Here is a 21,616-nt window from a genome sequence, read left to right as displayed (position 1 = left end):
TCACTAAAATATTGGTTTACCATCACTAAAAGTGCTAGCTTTTGGTTGTAAATTACTGAACAGAAAAAAAAATTATAAAATACTATTTTGTTTTCTCCTTCTCAGCCTACTTTGGTTTTATTTGGACCAAAATAAATACACAAAGATGTATTAATCACAGATTTAAATTTGATAGATTGGAAAGTGATGACATAAATTGGTGTATTTTGAAATCAGCTCATTTGAGTCAATAAACAACTGGTAGGAATTCAATATTTTTCTCTGAGTTGACTTGCAACATTGTATTGACTTAAAAAGTAATGAACTCTACTTATGAAAGAGACTGTCGGGCATGCTTATTTGAACTTTGAAAGACTGGAGATAAATATTCCAAATAAAGCCCCCTTTCTCCATTAAACAGAATACATTAAAAACTAAAAATAATTTATCAAACCATCTATTCATTTTCTATGTAAACTTTTAAATTTTTTTCTGCTTTTGAAATAATTTTTCTTGTTTGAGGTTTAAGGCATCTGCTATGCCACTGGATTGTAATATATTGGTTACAATACATCTCTATAATTATTCAAGAGGTAAGTAAGGAAACAGGTAATAAGATATGATCAGAGAGTCATTCCGTAATATTAATATTAATTGAGGACTCTCTGGACAGAGCTTCTGGACTGCGTGACCTTAACCAAGCAGCTTGCCTTCAACGTTCACAACCGATGTATATACACGATCACTTGGCTGTCAATATTTGTCACCATCTGCTATGATGGCAACAGGCCTACTCTCAAAATACCGTGATAATTTAGACTGCAGATGCCAACTAAGTCGATTGGCAGCCTGAAATTCTGAGAATGCTTTCTTTGTTTCTGGAGATGCCACATTAACACCAACCTGGCTTCTTACCACCATACCACCTGTTCATTCATTTTAGGCCAAAAATATTCGTGGAAGGGGCAGTTGTGAGTACATGAGAAAATATTGAGTAAGGATCTGTTGTGAAAGAATAGTGTTCTGTTGCATTCGGATCTGTATTTAAATATATACATAATTAAGACTATAAAATATATATTTAAGAGTATATATATAAATATCTATCTATATACTTAAGAGTATAATATATTTAAGAGTAATATATATATAAATTTAAAAGCATAAAATATATAAAAATAGAAGAGTATATATAAATTTATTATATATATATAAATTTAAGAGTATAAAACACTGTGCCTATGAAAAGTCACAACATTAATGATTTGAAAGCAATATTGTTAATATATTGTGGGTTTGGTGAGTGTGGGTTTTTAAGCGTATATAAAATCAATAATTCACTTCCAGGACTTTAGCTGGAGGAAGTTCCTATGCTAAATAAATCTTTGCTTCATAATTCCAGAGCAAGGGGCAGGGCAGGGTTTGGATTATCATTAAAACAGGATAGTTATTCCAAGACTCTACTATTATTTGTAATAGGTGATGTGCACTTAAAATGACCCTAGTATTTTCTTCCATTTTCTTCTTTCCATATGTAGTAGTATCCCAGGGAATAATTATTAATGTCTTGGATTTTTTTTTTCCCTCTCAGTATGATGACACGTTGAATCTGAAATGTTAAGATAACCAGGAGGGCCAAAAATTGTCCTCCATTATACTTTTGCAGTTCTATTCAGATTGCAATCTTCCAGGAGACAAAGAGGTCAACTTTTGGCTGGAGTCTCAAGGTTTTTGTGTAGTTGCAGCCTCTGCATCAGAAACAGAGTCTTTTATGGTGTGTCTGGTCTGTGAGAGTGAATGCACTGACATGTTTGGAATAATGATGGATCCCAGCGACAATGGTAGAAATCTGGGTAATGCAGCTTCATCAGTAGCTTGACTCCGTGGTCATATCAGAGGACAGGGCCTGCTGTGGGGTTTACGTGAGTGACCCAGAGGTTTGATAAGAAACTGCAGTTTTTTTCAACTGTTCTCAGCCCCCAAAGAAGTGGGTCTTTAAATCTCTCAGTCTGTAGTTTTCCAAGCGGCAGACCAAATAGCCAGCAGTAAAAATAGAACAAAATTTACCAAAAGAATTTTTGACCAGGGTAAGGGAATGGCCTTGAGTTCTGTCCACTGAGTAGAATCATCATGCCCCATTTTGGTTCTAGTTTGATGCTGTGGGGTGGAAAACGAAGTCTCTACCAAAGATGGGAAGAATTTTCAATTTTTCACAAGTTAGAGGTGAAATGCCATTGGACCCAAGCTTTCCATATTCTTGAATATATCATTTCCCTTTCGCAATTGAGCCGTGTTGGACCTTGCCCATGCATGCTGTTATTCACCAGGGCTGAGATAACACGCCCAAAATAGAAATATCAGAACAAACTGTCACAAGGTCTCCATTAGTCTGAGAAAATGTGTTGGTAGCTGATTCACCCTAAAATAAACAGTAAAGGAAGTTCTTCAGGCTCATACGATCCAAACTACAATCCAAAACAATGAGTAGCAGTAACAGTATGCAATCATAAGACAGTATAAATGATATGTTCCTGTCTTCTTTTAACTGATTTAAACTGATCTTTACTGATTTTTGTATGCAAAAACTTTTGTGCAAGAAGCATAGGAAAAGACGTTAAACCTCATGAGACATCAGGGAATACACATTACAACCACAGTGAGATACCACATTACATCCACTAGGACACCTAGGATAACTATAAAATTAAAAAAAAAATTAAACAGATAATACCGAATCTTAGCAAGGATGTGGAGAAATCGGAACCTTCCAACGCTTCTGGTGTGAATGTTAAATTTGCAGTGACTTTGGAAAACCATCTGGCATTCTTCAAAATAATCAACTTAAAATTATCACAGAATTCATCAAATTCACTACTAGGTGTGTATACCCAAGAGAGCTGAAAAGATATGTCCGTAAAAATGTTTATATGAACGTTCACTGAAGCATTATTTATAGTATCCAAATATTCATCAATTGATCAATGACACATACAATGTATACTCACACAATGTTATTTGGCAATAAAATAATGTTCTGATACAAACCACAATTTAGATGAACCTTGAAAACGTCATGGTAAGTGAAACAAACCAGCCATGAGGCCCATACATTTTATTATTCCATTTGTACGGAACATCCAGAAAGGAAAATCTGTAGTGACAAAATGAGGATTAATGGTCGCCCAAACCTAAGGCCAGGAGTTGGGTGAAAATGTGGACACGACATTTTTTGGAGTAATTAAATTCTCTGAAATTGATTGTGGTAATGATTGCACCACTCCATGAATATACTAAAAATATTCATTTGTGTACTTTCATTGGTGTATTTTATAATATGTGAATTATATATTTTTTTAATTTTTTTTTCAACGTTTATTAATTTTTGGGACAGAGAGAGACAGAGCATGAACGGGGGAGGGGCAGAGAGAGAGGGAGACACGGAATCGGAAACAGGCTCCAGGCTCTGAGCCATCAGCCCAGAGCCCGACGCGGGGCTCGAACTCACGGACCGCGAGATCGTGACCTGGCTGAAGTCGGACGCTTAACCGACTGCGCCACCCAGGCGCCCCGTGAATTATATCTTAATAGAGGTATTTAACAACTTTTCTAGCTTTCTGATGTAAATTCTTGGCTTAACACAAAATATTTCAGCTAAGGCTCAATACCTCAATAAAATACTAGACCCGTTCCTGGAGGAAACTCCATAAAGGGTAAAAGTGAACTGACATTGGAGCTTAAAGTTTGTGAAATGTACACAGAAACACAACATGTTAGGCAACAAAAACAAGCTTATTTCAGGATAAATAATAGTAAATAGATTTTAACCTGTATCTAATATTAGAGATCACTAATTTCATTTTGTAGGTAGGGATCTTATGATACTACAAATTAAATGACTTAGCCAAGATTACATAGCTAGCTCTGATTAAAGTCAATTTTAAAAACTAATTCTTCTAAATATTTGACAAGCCCTTTCTCAAGTACATTAAGATGAATTGTCTATCAATTATGAAAAGAGAAGGATAAAATAAAAACTTTGATATATCTATCAATGCCCTTTAGTACATGTAGTGAAAGAATGGAGTTATGTCTTGTCTCTTGCACATATTTAAGTATTTATCATCATCTACCTTACACGCATTACACGTATTTGTCAGCTACCATTTCTTCAAACAAAAGCTAGAATTTCAAATATTAATTTAAGTAAATATCCCTTCTAGAAACTGGCATTCTAATTGCAGCCAGTAAGGACTAATAGGAATTCTGTTCAGTGAAGATGTGAATACTGCTGATGATAATTGATAGTAAATGGCCACCTTGCAAAGACATCAGGTTGGTGAGTATAATCCGGTAGACAAAAGTGGCACTTCGAGTATATTATTTTCTCCATTTCAAGGAACACCTTGATGTAGCTGTATGATCAGTTGTAGGGGAGAGAAAGAGAGTTGAGTTCATATGCATCATGAATTTCTGAAATGATACATAGGCATCTATCACTGTGATTGTGTCTGTGGAGAAGGATCGGGTGGTTGATGCGACTTTCTGTTGTATACATCCTTTTACATGTGCATGTATTTAGATTTTCAAACAAAGTGAGTTAAATTAAGTTGTAGGTTGACTATTGATAAACCATGGCATAAAGATCTGCGAAGATCGTCATGGCATTATAGGTTCATGTTCTCAGAGTGTGATCTCCTGAACAAATTGGTTTTAGCACTTCTGGACTGCCTGTTAAAATATAGAATCCATGAGAGAACTCCAGACATCTTATTTCGAATATCTAAGAATGTGGGATAAGAAATATGCATTTTTATCACATGTTTCCCGTTTGATTCTTTTGCATGCTGAACATTAACAGCCACCTCACTGGACTGTTTATTTTAGAAACCTGTAGTTAGTGATTATAAAAAAGGCATCTGGTCTAATGATACCACGGTGTCTTGGTGACGAGTCCTCACCTAGTTAGTAGCAGGAGAAAGACTGACTTCAAATTAATGCCATGTGTTTTTCAGACAGTGCAACATGTTTTGTCCTTAAATCTTCAAAATTGAAAGTAATTGTATAACTTCATATTTGGTTCTCTGATACTTTTCCACTAGCTCTGAGTTTACATTGGAAGTTTTATGCTAACTGTGCGGTTATTCTGACTTTGATAATGCAAGCCAGCCCAAATAATTTTAGAATTTTTGAATGTGGTAAGGTATAAACTTCAAATATATTTTTAAATGCAGCATTGTTGCACAGCTCACTTTTATGCATGTTATTCCTACTTAAATATGTATTTAAAGTGTACATAGAACATACCTTGAACTTTAAAATCTTGTTTGTTTCTCTATCGTCTCTATACTGTATGTTTTTTTCTCTATCGTTATATATACTGTATGTATCTATCGATATACTGTATATCGTTATATATATATAAAGTCCTTATTTTTCATGTAATATTAAGCAATTTAAGCTCACTAAACAACTAAATAATTTGTTGGTTCACATACTATTACATATAGAGTTTTCTTCAATTAAGTCTTTAACCAGTGGTTCTGGTTACTACAGAGTTACTTACTGGTAACTTACTACATAAGACCTAGTTCATATTGGTCTGACAATAGGTTTTATCTTCAGACTGGCTTCCCTTTTGGTGGAAAATTCACTACTAACAGACCTCGTTTGTTTGCTTTTATACCATGCAAGAAAGAAGAAATATCATAAATTTGCTAACAAAAGCTTGGAGAAGCACTCTGATTGGATTAGTTTAGACAATATTTTGAGTAAGTATATAACCCACATGGTCAACAGGATAGAATAAATAGTGATTAAACTTAGCAAACTACACACCTCAGGCTGCTGTGTTTTGATGGTAGAATGCTTGTCAGCATTCCAGACTCAGATGAACCCCTAAGAGAAGCTAGGGAATCAGAAGGGGAAAAAGGAAGACACTGCTAGAAAGGCAGACTAAAAGACCCAAAAATAATTTAATTCTGTAAAAAACTATTAAATGCAATGATGTTCCTAAATTTCATTTATTGTGCAAAAGGTCAAGTTTTGTTTGTTTATTTTTTTACTTACTTACTATTTATAATACAGATATTCATTATCTCAAGGAAAATTTAAACATTTTTTTTAATGTTTGTTTATTTTTGAGCCACAGAGAGACAGAGTGCGAGCCGGGCAAGGGCAGAGAGAGAGGGAGACACAGAATCTGAAGCAGGCTCCGGGCTCTGAGCTGTCAGCACAGAGCCTGACGTGGGGCTCAAACCCACAAGCTGTGAGATCATGACCTGAGCTGAAGTCAGACGTTTAACCAACTGAGCCACCTAGGCGCCCCTCTCAGGGAAAATTTTTACAAAATATGGCAACAAATACCAAACACTCAAGTGCTTTTAATCTATTATTTCAATATCTCCAAAGACCTCACACTGAGATCTCAAAAATATACAAACATACTTAATATCAAGGTAAATTCTACTTTTAGCATGCTTTGGGGAGGACAAAGTTTTCCACTCTTCAAGGTTCTTGTAGCTGTTCTAAGAATTAAATCGACAGGAGACAGATTAACAGGAGAAAAGAACCAAAGTCTCATGACACGTGCGTGGAGTCCAAACAGTACAACTGAGACCTGAAGAAATGACCAAGGCATCCAGCTTTTATACATTTTAGACAGAGACCTAAATCTGTGAAGATGTGCCAGGACAAGGAAACTTTTTGTTTGGGAGCTTCAAATAGTAAGAATCCTAAACCGAAGTTGAGCTGCAGTAGTAAATTAGTAAAAGTAACATGGTTTGTTTAGTTTATAATCTTCTCAGCTCTAAATTCCTATCTCTGGTGTTAATGATACCTCTTTACCTTCCTGTACAGAAAAGGTACCTTTCACCTGGGGGATTTATCCCTGCTCTCTGGAGGCAAAGGAAGGTCAGCGTGTCCTTTTTGCACTGACCGTTTCTTAGACAACTTTAATTCAAAATGATCAATATGCCATTGTGATACATTTTGGGGCAGCCTGCCCTGGACTGCTACAGTAACCAGTATAGCAATGGAGCATATTGGTTTAAAACATCTGTGACCTCAGGTGTTTGTTACAGTGTTCCTGAATAAAGTTCTTTTATTTGTGAATATTTTGTAATATTCTTACTTCTATGTACTTACTTATTGAGGCCAAATCAATAACAAGAAACATACTAATGATAATATTGACAGGAATGAAGTTATGGGAGAAAGGTGATCGAATGCTTCAGAACACCAAAATGAAGTGAGTGCACTGATAAATTAAAAGACACCGATAAAATTATCGCCTTCAACTATCATACTGTTTTCATGTTGAGTCAAATTCACGAAGAATGAAGAATGTTGGTCACATATATTTTGATATTTGTGAAATATTATATAATTTTATCTGTATGTGTACATTTATAAATTTACTATCATATATTTATATATAAAAGTAATTAAAGCAATGAACCCAGAATGATGGAGGGTGTGCAATAGAGGAAATTAGTTTCTAAAACATGTTGGAGGTTTGTTAAATAGATGAAAGTAACTGTCCCCATTACAAACTTGGAAAAATCTAGAAATGACTAACAAATAGAAAGCAAAAAATGGGGCAACGATGCTATTATCAGAATAACTCATAACAGCGTGGTCCCTACACCAACAGCATCTGAATCAATTTAGGGATTTGTTAGAAATGCAAATTCTTAAGTCCTGCCCATAGAAAAATGAACTCCAATGTTGAATCACAGCCATCTTTTAAAAAGCTCTTCACGTGATTCTGACTCACACTAAGTTTGTGAATTTCCAAATTCTCAAGTTTCTTTTTAAGTAGAATGTTTAAAGTTTATTTTTAAAATGTATTGGGCATTGGTAGAGGTAATGGGGAGTTTTTATCTATGATTTAGGATTTTTATAAATAAAACAGCATGTGATTATGATGCAGGAATAAGCAATTGAATTGTGGGTAGACTTTTTTTTTTCTTTTCTTTTCTTTTTCTTTTTAAGTAGGCTTCACTCCCAGCACAGAACCCAACCCAGGGCTTGAACCCACAATACTGAGATCAAGACCTGAGCTGAGATCAAAAGTCAGATGCTCCACTGACTGAGTCAGTAAGCACTCCAATGGGTAGACCTTCCTGTAAGTTTGATTTCTGTAGACTTTTCTGTACTTTTTTTTTAATATATATATTTTTAACATTTATTTATTTTTGAGACAGAGAGAAGACAGAGCATGAACAGGGGAGGGTCAGAGACACAGAATCTGAAACAGGCTCCAGGCTCTGAGCTGTTAGCACAGAGCCCGACGCGGGGCTCAAACTCACAGACTGCGAAATCATGACCTGAGCCGAAGTCGGACGCTTAACCGACTGAGCCACCCAGGCGCCCCAACTTTTCTGTACTTGTGATTTTTTTTTTCACATCAGATGGGTAATGTGCTGACATTGTAACAAGATTTGAGGGAAGCACATGGGACACAACAGCATGAACACCCCAGTCGTCATGCTTATGAACAACAAAGCGGTCTGCACGTTTGATGTTAAAATGCTTTCATGTTTTGAAACTGGTATTTACGGTGATATAACTGTGCTGAACTATATGCACAACAGCTGCTTTAAAGCATATGATAACGTATTAAGCGCAGTATTGATATTATCATTGTATAGCTTAGGAGGCTGTTGCTCAGAGAAGTACTGACCTCTTACGCAGGTGAGCAGGGCTGCTACTTCGGGTCATGCCACACTGGGACTCATGAAGTCTTATACTCATGGATGCCTTCTTCAAAAAAAAGTTCCCTTCGGGCACAGGTTTATACCAGTGGTGTCATCTGAGGACGGAGTCCTGAGCCCAGCCTGGTCCCCAGATAGGACCCAGTCTCTACCTCCTTCCTTTGGGCACTTTCCTAACTCATCTGATGCTGTAAGGGGCCTTGACACTCACATGTATAGAGATGTGCCACAGCCTAGTAATTTTTGTCCCTGATTTCAGGAGAGTAGCCTGGCAAGGTAAAGACTCCCAATGACCCCTATGCCATTTCTTTCATTAAGTAGTGCACAGCTAGCATCAGAAAGTAGCAGCCTGCTAATTTAGGGGCACCAAAATTATTGATATAGATAGGATTTCTACAAAAAAATGTTTACCTATGCTTCACACATGCTAAGCACACCCTAAGCACAGATAGTTCATGTGATGCTTAAGGTCCCACACCTAGGAAGAAGTACATCCAGGGCTCCAAACATAGTTTAGTTCCTTTCTCTTCAATACTATTTTATATCCATTTATAAATGTTTGTCTCTTTGAGCATGTGAGTTTTGGAAGACACTAAACCTTAGCGTAGTTATAAAAATGAATGATACATATACAACATAGAACTTAATGAAGCAATTTAGTGGATAAATACATACTTTTATACAGATTGAAGATCAATGGCACATTCATTGAATATATTTATTTTAGATTTGTATATTGATAGGCATATAATAATAACAACAACAATACAGAAATAAGAACAGCAAGTCATAGGTGTGCTTCTTAGTCACTAAGCGAAGTTCAAATGGCTTTATATATATAATCTATCTCATTGGTTCTTTCTAATTATGTTCCCATTATTCAGACAAGAAAACTGAAACTTAGAGAAGGTAAGCAAGTTACCTGCATCCACACAGCTACTTACTGACAGAGTCAACAATCAGATTCTTTTTTTTTTTTTTTCTTTTAGAGAGAGCACATTGGCAAAGGGAGGAGTAGAGGGAGTGTGGAGCCAGAGGTGAGGGTCGATCTCACAGCCCTGAGATTATGACCTGAACCAAAATCAAGAGCTGGACCCTTAACTGACCAAGCCCCCCAGGCACCCCAACGTTCAGATTCTTGTTTGTCTCTGCAGTTCCATTCGTGTGTTGAGACCTTACTGATCTGATTGGCTGGAAGACAGAGCAACCGTTACCTGAATAAGTGAATTCACTCTACCCATGATCTAGAATTTCATGTATTGTTACTAACGCTTGATCATATATTTTGTTAGTTGTTCTTATTTTCTCAAATAATTCAGTATTAACCATGCTTGCAGCTTTTCTTAAAACATTGAGGAAGGATCTAGTTTATTTTGTATTACTTAGGTACTTCAGGATGTTTGACATTAAACTAAAACAAGTACTTAATTAGAATGATACATGCCATAATAATGCAATTCTTTATCTTCTAAAAGTGTACTTCAAAGTCGCTGTGTTTTTCTGTCCATAATTAGCATTAGTCCTCCCTCCCAAAAAGCTCCTTGGCAAATTTTACTTTAAGTGTTATCTAGACAATACCGTCTTATTGGAAACTACTGGCAAGCGCCTATCCAAATGACCTTCAGCATAAAAGAGAGGGTTTGAAAATATGATGTCAATTTATTACAGTCTTCAACATTTACTCAAAGTGATATACTGAGGAAGGAAGCAAAAAGAAATAAGATAATCTATCACTTCATTACAAAAAGAAGACCTATGATCTTAATGTCCCTTCATACTGTGATATTCTGCCAGGATTCCATGAGAGGATGTTACTGAAAATAAAATTTAAGAGGTATGAAGCCGCAAATACTGAAGGCAGTTTCTGAACTCTGAAAGAACATAGTGTAATACTATTTTTGTTTTCTGCTGAATAACTTTTATTTAAACTTTTATGCTTCTTAATATCTGGTCATACAGTCATTGGACTGTACTCCTCTTGTGAGTTGAAAAACAATAATGGCGCTATTCCTGAAATTCACAAGTAGTGCTGCTTCCTTTGTAATTTTAAAGGCACTGAGACAATAATTACCTTTCAACCTTCCCACTGTGTTAGGAGGGCAAAGGGTGGGAACAAGAGTAAGTATAAAATGGTGAGAAGCAGCATTCTCACCATTGTTACTCTGGAATGTACTCCCGTATCATTAAAGTGAAATCCAAATGCTTACCTGACTGTATAAATCTTTGGGCTGTGAGATTCAGTCTGTTTCCACTGTGCTACTGAAGACTACAGACAGTACCAACGCACGCCCAGCATCCTAACAGTTTTCTGCTATGTTTCCTAGAGTCTCAGTTGAGCTATTACTACTATTTTCAGTTTGTGACTTTGCTTCAGCGTAAAAAGAATTCAGCAATCCCTTCTAGGAGAAGCCACTGAGACCTTAGGCTGACTCAACTATTTGCATGTGATAGAGATCTACCACTCGTATAGCCTTTGTTGAATTCCACCATCTGCAAATAGTTCAGCGTTTCCTTGTAAATGGTGAACAATGACATCATTTACCAACCAAAGAGTGAAATTTAATATAGATTGCGGTTCACAATAGTGAGTAAAATTTTTGAAAATTAAAAATGAAAGAGTAATAAATTATTTTCATAAAATTGTAAGTTTAAAAACATCAGTGAATCACGTTCAGGTCTGGTTAGACACAGGGCCCTGGAAATAGAACAAGGGATTTTCCTCCATATTTTTTTTTTCTACATCTACTTTTCTGTCTCTCTTTGCTCATTGGCCTCATATTCATCTATGGCGAAAAGTTAGGATTATATGAGAGAAAGCTTGTGTATGCCACCCATATGAGTAGATAATTCATAGCGAGTATTCTGATTGGTTTAGTTTCATCACCGTGCTCAAGCATGGATCATTGGTCCTGCACATGGGCTGAGAGAAATCAACAACATCTCTAACACATGCAATAGAGGAAATGGGGTTCGAAGGGAATTTTAACCATAACATAGGCATTTAATGCAAATAACGAGATGTGAAATTTTTAGTTGTAACATTTATTTTACATGTGTTTATAAATAGGAGTTACGAGCAAAAAGTTAATGGCATGATTGCCCTTTTGGGAGGGATGATTAGATGTGAATCCACCAACACAGCTCAGAAGCAGTCACCTTCTCTCCACCCCACAGATATTGTGCCATGATCTCAAACTAGAGAAAATTACAATTAAAATCTTAACGTTTCCATTAAGAAAACTAAATTTAGTATGAATAAGAGCATTTTTTAATCACAGAGAAGTTTCATTAGTAATTAAAGTTTGCTTCAATTTTCTCTACTTGATGCTCCTTGATGAAAGTGATGGGTTTTTCCATCTAAACAATTAGAGAAATTCTACTGTGAAAGAAAGACTAGATAGTTTAGTAATTTGCAGCTACTTTATCTTGAGGGAACTTAATGGTTTATTTTGCTAAAATTAAAATAATAATGACTAGCGGCGGGTATTGCTCAAATGAAAATGATAGAAATGCTGTGGAGTTTTATATGTTCTATCGTCTGAAAGGATATGTTAAATGTTGAAACCAATCTGAAAGCCAGTATGAAGTCAATGTAATTTATTCACTATCCTTCCTTTAGAAAGGGATTTATTTCTCTCTGTGTTAGCATTTTCTTAAAATTCCTTGGCTTACTTTTCAATTCATTTCAGCATTTCAATTTCCTGTGAGTACTTTCCATTTGTCACTACTTACTAAAAAAGATAGTGATAGTAAAAGTGGCTTAAACACAACTGTAATTTTCATGACAACACTAGAGTATTCCAAAGAATGAAAGGGAGATAATCCAGTTAAATTGCTATTTTCCATCCACATTGGAACTTTAGATATAAATGAGTTCATATAAATGGAAAAACTGCTATGGGGGGATAAGGTCCCTCAAACAGTTGATTTCAATTAAAATAATTTTATGACAGACCAACATGCCATGCAGTAAAGCATAGCTTTTGTCAAAATGTTTGTTCTTAAATTCTACAAAAATGTGAAAGGACAATACTTAATTATCATGCATTATTTTTAATGTCCAGGTAGTGAATTGTTAGTGTACCTATCTTTAAAAAAAAATAAGTCATGTGTTCGAAAGAGGGGGGGAGGAGTGTTTAATGGGTGTCCTTAATGAACAAATCATAGTTTTTTGTGTAAAAGATCTTGATTTATTGGAATAATAGGATTATGCTTGTGGCAGAATAAAGTAGACAGGAAATGAGATGAGCATCGAGAGCAGTAACATTCTTATTTGTGCTATTCACTCCCAGTGGACTTCAATGGAAAACATTTAGCTGAAGTACGGATTCGGGATTTGACTGGCATCAGTCATCGGGAGGGGTTTTAAAAAGGAAATTGTTCATGTCATTTAGTTTGTGTGTCTACTAACTAACGTAACACGTATGTCTCCTGGTAGAGTGCAGGAACACGAACACGAACAATTATTTGAAACAGGGTTTACAAATATTCGTGTGCAACTAAAACTTCTTACAGTCTGAAAGGAGTTAAATGGAGTGGATCAAAAATGTTTTCACAGTAGATGATGCAAATTTTAAAATCAGTTTCACGTATCTCGAGTGTAGAAAAGGCATCTGGCATGCTGCCAGTGTCATGTTAAAGCAAAGGACAACAGATAATTATTTTTATTTTAGAAAGCCCATATAATTACTCTGTTTTAAAAGATGTTGTAATATTTCTTCTCAAGATGTGCCAGCTATTTGAAAACCTGCTTCCATTAAAAATGATACATTTTTCAAATGTAAACTCAAATTGCCATTTCAAGACAATTATTTTATTAACTAGTATTAACAGAGTGTTTATTTATTTTTTAAAGTTTTAATTTATTAATTTTGAGAGAGAGGAGGGACAGAGAGAGGGGAAGAGAGAGAGAGAATCCTAAGCAGGTTCTGCACTGTCAGCACAGAGTCAGACGCGGGGTCTGATCTCAGGAAATGTGAGATCGTGACCTGAGCCAAAGTCCGGAATTAGATGCTTAACTGACTAAGCCACCCAGGCACTCCCAGAGTTTTGTTTTGTTTTGTTTTCTTTTTTTAAATGCTTTTTAGCTCTTCTAAAAGTATGAATATATTCTAATCTATCGCAAATTTTCTCAAGCCAAATTACATTTTACACCACAGGAATTTTCAAGAAAGATAGATGAAATATTCGATGGCAATTAAATGATTTGACTATAGTTATAAACAGAATATACCATCAAGCCATGTTGAACGGTGTTAATTATGAATTTGACATTCACTATCAGAAGAAAGTTCTTTTTGGAAGAATATTCTTTTTTGTCTGTTTTAAAATATTATTTTGTAATAATACAAATACTTGGTTGAGGGACCATAATGTTGAACTTAAAAGGCAGTATGGGTCTTGTATTACTTATTTTTGCTTCTAGATATAACTAATGCTTCTGTCAGAAGTCTTTTTATCACTGGGCACATTAGTTGAATATCCCTGAACAATTTTAAATATGTCTTTCACATATCAAGCACAATACTAGGTCTGTCTATACTTAATGACTAATTATCTATCTATTAATTTATTTACTTGGAAGTTAAGTAAGTGATATGTATTCACCAGAATACTCAACAGTTAGACATAAATATTTCCTAAATGTCTGTTTATTTAAAAAATGTGTTAGAAGCATCTTGTCTGGTCATCTTTACTATGCTCTGCCTCAGTATCTCTTATCTTTTCCCCCTTCAATAGATTTCCAAATTTATGCTGTATTATTTTGCTTTGTTTTGAGAATGTTCTCACATTTACCGCACAGATTCATTACCAACATGCTAATGTGGGAAAGATATGTGAACTTAAAAGTATAAATACGATGAATTATTATTTAACTTTAAAATATTTTTGATTCAAAAATGTAGGGCTTATCCTTATAAAAGCCCTCTAGCAACATTTGGTTAAAATAAAGAGCTGGGGGAAAATTATATTATTACGAGTTTTGCAAGAATTAGCCTTTTGAAAAAGAAGAAAGAGGAAAAGGAAAAGTCACAAATGACATTTTATGGAAAACCAGTAATATCTAGAAACTTCAAAACTCTGATGCAGGATAAAACAGAACAGCAAAATGTAAAAAGGCAGAATTGCTTGAGAGGGGGTATGTTGTGTTGGGGGAGCGTATCGAGTTTGGCTAGTAGTAACAGAACACATAAAACCAGTAAATTCAGAGGACATGTAGAGATCATTAGGATCCTGTGAAAAAATAAACAGAATATGGAGGGGAAAATGCATGTATTTATACATATGGGTATGTATAAATACCCATACATGGGTATGTATGGGTATTTATAAATACAATTCAATATTTCTGTGAAAAAATATAAAGGAAATATGCATGGAACTATGTATTTCAATGTATAGATTATATACATATTAATTATATATATTACACATGTATATCTCATTATGTATTGAAATACTATTTGTGTGTATGTGAATATATGTATACGTATATAATATATATTTTGTCGGTGAAATAATTTGAGTTATGTAGAGCTGGGTTAAAACCACCCTGCATTCCTGATATGCCATATCCTGGTATCTTGCCCTTCTGACTTTGGCCCGACTCTATGTAGACAATAATGGGTGTTTATATAAAATTTGATGTTTATATTATCTAGTGTCTTCCATGTATTGGTAGACTTGTTTGCTAAAGCTGCTTTAACAAAATACCACAGACTGAGTAGCCTAAACAAAAGAAATTTATTTTCTTACAGTTATGAAGATTAGAAGGCCAACATCAAGGTATTGGCAGATTTGGTTTCTTCTGAGGTCTCTCCCCTTGGCTTCTAGATAGCTGTCCTCTTGTGTCTTTATAAGGTCTTCCCTCTGCACATGTCCGTGTCCTAATGTCTTCTTTTTATTGTTTCTATTGTTTATTTTTTTATAGTTAACACAGTGTTATATTAGTTTCAGGTGTACAATATAATGATCCAAAAATTCTGTATATTACTTAGTGCTCATCATAATAAGTGTACTCTTAATCCCCTTCATCTGTTTCACTCATATCCCCACCCACATCCCCTCTGGTAAGTATCAGTTTGTTCCCTTCAAAAAAGTCTGTTTCTTCGTTTGCCTCTCTCTCTCTCTCTCTCTTTCTCTCTACATGTTCATTTATGTTTCTTAAATTCCACATATGAGTGAAATCATTTGGTATTTGCCTTTCTCTGACTGACATTTCACTTAGCATAATATTCTCTAGCTCTATCCATGTCATTGTAAATGGCAAGATTTCATTCTTTTTTATGGCTTTTTTAGCATATTCATCTATTGATGCACACTTGGCAATTGTAATTAATGCTGCAATAAACATAGGGGTGCATATATCTTTTTGAGTTAGTGTTTTCATATTCTTTGGGTAAATACCCAGTAGTGGAATTATTGGGTCGTATGGTAGTTCAAGTTCTAATTTTTCAAAGAACCTCCATATTGTTTTCCAGAGTGGCTGCACCAGTTTGCATTCCCACCAGCAGTGCAAGAGGGTTCTTTTTTCTCCACATCTTCAACAACACTTGTTTCTTGTGTTTTTTATGTCAGCCATTCTGACAGATGTGAAGTGATACCTCATTGTGGGATTTTGATTTGCACATCCCTGATGATTAGTGATGCTGAACATATTTTCATGCGTCTGTTGACCATCTGTGTGTCTTCTTTGGAGAAATGCCTGTTCATATCTTCTGCCCTTTTTTCTAATTGGCTAATCTTCTCTTCTTATAAGTACCCATCATATTGGATTAAGTTCACACCTTAATGACCTCATATCACTTTAATTACTTTTCTAAAGGTGCTTTCTCCAAATAAGGTCACATACTAAGTTACTGGGGTTTAGGACTTCAACATAGGAATGGGGGAGGTGACAAAAAAATGGCATATAGCTCTAAAGAATATTGTATTTAGAATACCTAGAAATTTTTATCCTGGTGACCCATTTTAATTGTGTGCAAGTTACAGCAATTTGAATGTAACTGATTTTTACATTTCTCTCTTTGAGTCTACTTGCGTAGGTTGGCTTCACCTAAAAGTGGTGTTAGGAGTAAAACAGTGAATCACACAAGCTAAGAGACATTTGTTTTTTTGTGGGATAAAATAATTTATAATTTCTGGATTTTTTAAAAATTTAATATTCATTAATACATAGTTAACATTTATGTTTTCTGTTTAAAAAAAACTGTTGCATATCCTCATTCTTAAAAGATTGAGTTACATTGAATGATGCAGTGTATTCAACAGGCACTAAAGTGAGATTTGTATCTACGAAAATAATTTCAAATATTTGTATTGAAATTCTATGACAGATATGGGAAAGTCTCTCTTATTTAAAAAAAATGAGAAAAAATAACACAAAGATTTGAAATGGGAATTTACAAAACTACCCTTATTTGAATGCTTAGAAACCTATTTAAAATAAAAAAGATAATTTAGCTGAAAAACACTCATCTAACATTACTTTTATAATAACCACTATCATTTAAATGTCACTATGAACAGAATAATTGTATGCATTGAATGTTATTCTAATTTAATTAAATTTAAATAACTTTAAATTACTTATAAATGGTATCTTAATATTTACCATTTAATGTTTGGCATTTTGAATCAATGTGATGCAATGAATTAGAGAAACAAAGCATAATTTCTCCCCTGATAATGTACTCAAAATCATAATTTGAAATCTGTTCTATATCTGAGATGCTTTGGGGTCATTGGAGTTTATTGAAACATCTTTGAATGAGTTTCTGTTTTTACTCAGCATTTACATCTTTAAAATGCTCTATTGAAGACAAATGCATAATCCTAGGGTTGTGTTGTTCAAAAAGGAAATAAGAAATTCTAATAAAAATAAACTAAATTAGTTTTCCGAGAAAATTGAAGGGAATGGCATTTCCACTTAATAGTAAGAAAGAAATTAGGTTACATAAAGTGTCTAAATGGAAGCCTTGATTTAAAAGTCATACTTAACTTATAAGATTTCAATCCAAATTTTAGTCTGAGGTACAATTATTCCCCAAGAAACATGGAATTCTTTCCAGGAATATATTATTAAATATCCGTTGTTTTAAATCTGCATTTAATTACTGCATTGCTGTATTTTCACCTAAATTAAAAATGTTTTCAGGTGTCTTATTATAAAACAGAAAAATTTGATTACTTCAAAATTTTTTAAAATGTAAACTGATTATGGAAAGAGCCCAAATGTCCATTAACTGATGAATGGATAAAGAAACTGTGTTTAAATTTTTTTTTTCAACGTTTATTTATTTTTGGGACAGAGAGAGACAGAGCATGAACGGGGGAGGGGCAGAGAGAGAGGGAGACACAGAATCGGAAACAGGCTCCAGGCTCTGAGCCATCAGCCCAGAGCCCCACGCGGGGCTCGAACTCACGGACCGCGAGATCGTGACCTGGCTGAAGTCGGACGCCCAACCGACTGCGCCACCCAGGCGCCCCAAGAAACTGTGTTTATATACACAATGGAGTACTATGTGGCAATGAGAAAGAATGAAATATGGCCCTTTGTAGCAACGTGGACAGGAGAGTGTTATGCTAAGTGAAATAAGCCATACAGGGAAAGACAGATACCATATGTTTTCACTCTTATGGGGATCCTGAGAAACTTAACAGGAACCCATGGGGGAGGGGAAGGAAAAAAAAGAGAGAGGTTAGAGTGGGAGAGAGCCAAAGCATAAGAGACTCTTGCAAAATGAGAACAAACTGAGGGCTGATGGGGGGTGGGAGGGAGGGTAGGTTGGGTGATGGGCATTGAGGAAGGCATCTTTTGGGATGAGCACTGGGTGTTGTACGGAACCCAATTTGACAATAAATTTCATATATTTAAAAAATAAAAATAAAAAAATAAAACGTAAACTGATATTTGTACCTGTATACAATTCTTGAAAGATTTAAATGACTTATGAATATTCCTTCAGCACAAAAATGAAAGTAAAGATTTTGATAGCAGTTATTTTCTCCACAGCTCAATTATTCAATTCTTTGTTCATTCGTCAGTCAGCTTTCTTAACACATATGTGTGTACTCTAAAGGATGGATTGAGGGTTGGGCTCAATCATATTAGTTAATTAGAATTAGAATCTTTCTTAGAGATTAAGTCTTTACACTTAAAACAGTAAAAACAGTTAAAATATAGTATTTTGTACTCATAGTATTGACACAAAAGAGTATCTAGTGGTTGTATTTTGAATTAACTTAAACACACTCACACACACACACACACACACACAATGTGGTTTAGTGTTTTTGGAAGAAAGAAGAGCGATATCGTGAAGGATTTTGATCATAGCCCCTTAGTCCAAAAAAAATACCTGGAGGATTTGTAGGGTAAGCAGAGAACCAGGTGCTGGGGGCCACTTCCACTGTGGAATATCTGCAGCTGCCATGAGGTTGCAACCAAGAACTCATTGCTATCCATTGGCCTTCGTGCCCCTTACTGGCATGCTCTCCTTCCCCACCCTCTTCACTTCCTCCTCCTCTTCCCCTTCTCCTTTCTACTTTTTTTTCTAAATTACTTGTCTCGATTAATGAATCAAATGAAGGCATGTTCTGAAGGAGAATATTTTTTACCTAGCAACCAAAGATAAAAGATCAGTGAAACATACACTCTGTTCACCAAATAACAATGCCTGAGGCATGGCTTATTGATATGTACAGATCCCTGAAGGAAAGCGATTACTTCATCCAGCAGGACAAACTAAAGCCTAAAAACATGTAGAAAATGAAAAGAAGATAAAAATGAATCATGCAATTAGTTGATATGAAATGACAGAAACACACACACAATTAACGTGGTGACATCACCATCTCGCTCTTATTTCAAACTGACTTATAGATTACACAAAGCTTTTACGAGCCATGCAGGGTAGGGTTTACTGCCTAAAATCTGGCACTCATGTGATTAGCTAAATGGAGATATATAAAATATATACCTATAAACTCTAGTATCAGCTGGTTTGAAAATGTGCAGGGACCTCCTGCAAAGTAACTAAATGGAATAGAGCTTGGATATCAGAGCAGGCTTATTTTTCAGCTACAGGCAGAGAAAGTGGAGTGGAATCCTGCTTTCTAGCTTTGCTCCCATGAGGAAACTCTTATAGGAAAAGAAAATCTTCACTCTTCTTATAGATTGCACAAGACAGTCAAAAAAATAAAATAAACAAAATAAACAAGCATGCAACCATAGTTGGTGTCTGAAGTATATATCCTCATACATGAGTCAGGCTTTCTTCAATCAGATCATGTGCCCTTGCCTTAGGAAGGAAACGGAAAGAGTTGGAGAGGCAGAAATTGACTCTCAGAACTTCTCTATGGAGGTAGAAGAGGAAGATTCTATTTTTTTTCTCCGTGAATTAATGTCTCATTTCACTTTGTAAAAGTATGTGCCTTTTAATCTATTGGATTTAGGAACAAAGTCCATAATAAGTCAAGGGAAAAAACAGTAATATATCGAGGCAATCCTGTATTTACCTTCATGTGGCCTTTGCCTAAGACCTGCTTATGCTTCTGGAAAGTTTCCAGAACTTCATCAGTTGGACAAAGTTAAATTTTTGCCTAAGGCTATTTCTTAGTTTATCAGCTGTTTTCCAGCTGGATAAGTTGGGAATGATAAAGTTTATGTTTCTAATAAAGCAAGTCTTGAGCTGAAAAATTGTCTTCTAGAATTCTTGAAAAAGTAACAATTTCTTCATTCGTTCATTTCTTTTTTTAAAAAAAGTTTATTTATTTTTGGGGTGTCTGGATGGCTCAGTTGGTTAAGCATCCGACTCCTGGTTTTGGATCAGGTCACCATCTTGCACTTTGTGAGTTTGAGCCCCATATAGACCTCTGTGCTGACAGCGTGGAGCCTACTTGGGATCCTCTCTCTCAATCTCTCTCTCTTTCTCTGCCCCTCCCCCACTTGCTCTCTATTTCTCTCTCTCAAAATAAATAAATAAACATTAAAAATATAAGTAAATGTTTCTTTTTGAGAAAGAGAAAGAGAGAGAGAGAATGCATGAGCAGGGAAGGGGCAGAGAGAGAGGACAAAGGATCTGAAGCAGGCTCCGTGCTCACAGTGGAGAGCCCAATGCAGGGCTGTAACTCATGAATCATGAGATCATGACCCGAGCTGAAGTCAGATGCTGAACTTACCGAGCCACCCAGGTACTTCAGTTCATTTCTATCTGCACCAAACATATGCAACTAAAAGGCACCAATTGGCAGTTTTAATATTTTGCTGGAGGATCTTTTCGTATACATATTTATTTGGCATATTCTCTGTCTCCTGTGTTATTGCAGGCAACTATCCCACATAATGTCTTTCTTTCTTCACCTTCCAATAGCAATTTCTTTTCTACTGTTCCACACTCCACCACTAATTAGTTTACTATTTACTATTTGCTTTATTATTTACTTCAACTTCCAATAACAGCCTTCTGACTATGTTTCCTGTTGTTACTTATTAACAGCCCTAAAAGCCAGTGCCATGCATTTCAGATTTTGTGACACCAGTCCACTGGTTATTTATTGTGATTAATAACTTATTGTGATATAGCAAATCCTACGGAAACATAGTGTCTTGAAACAGTAAAGGTTTATTTTTGTTCATGCTTCAGAGGATTAACTAGGCACTGTTAACCAGGCTCTAATCACTCATGAGACTTCATTCATTTAGAGACTCCGTGGGCCTAAAATATCCAAGGAGATTTCACTTACATGTATGAAGTATTAGCACAGGTCAATGACTGGATAGCCTTGGTTTTCTTCCATGTGGGTTTTCTCATTCCATATGGTCTCTCATCATTCAATCATTTAGCCTGTGATTCTTTACAAGGTTGATGGCTTCCAAGAAAAAGCTGTTTTGGAATGCACCCAGGATTTTGTTTTCATTC

At 35.3% G+C, this 21,616-nt stretch overlaps 1 non-coding gene across 1 annotated transcript; it reads right to left on the bottom strand.

Annotated features, from left to right (window-relative positions):
* Positions 1 to 8,384: 8,384 nt before the first annotated feature.
* Positions 8,385 to 8,489, bottom strand: LOC115524384. Its single transcript, XR_003972086.1, has one exon. It is a non-coding gene; the product is annotated as a small nucleolar RNA U13 (small nucleolar RNA).
* Positions 8,490 to 21,616: the final 13,127 nt, after the last annotated feature.

This window comes from Lynx canadensis, chromosome C2 (genome assembly GCF_007474595.2).
Source record: "Lynx canadensis isolate LIC74 chromosome C2, mLynCan4.pri.v2, whole genome shotgun sequence".
In the NCBI taxonomy this organism is placed as follows: Eukaryota; Metazoa; Chordata; class Mammalia; order Carnivora; family Felidae; genus Lynx; species Lynx canadensis.
The sequence above is the reverse complement of the archived record's forward strand: the minus strand, read 5'-3'. Positions and strand labels throughout refer to the sequence as shown.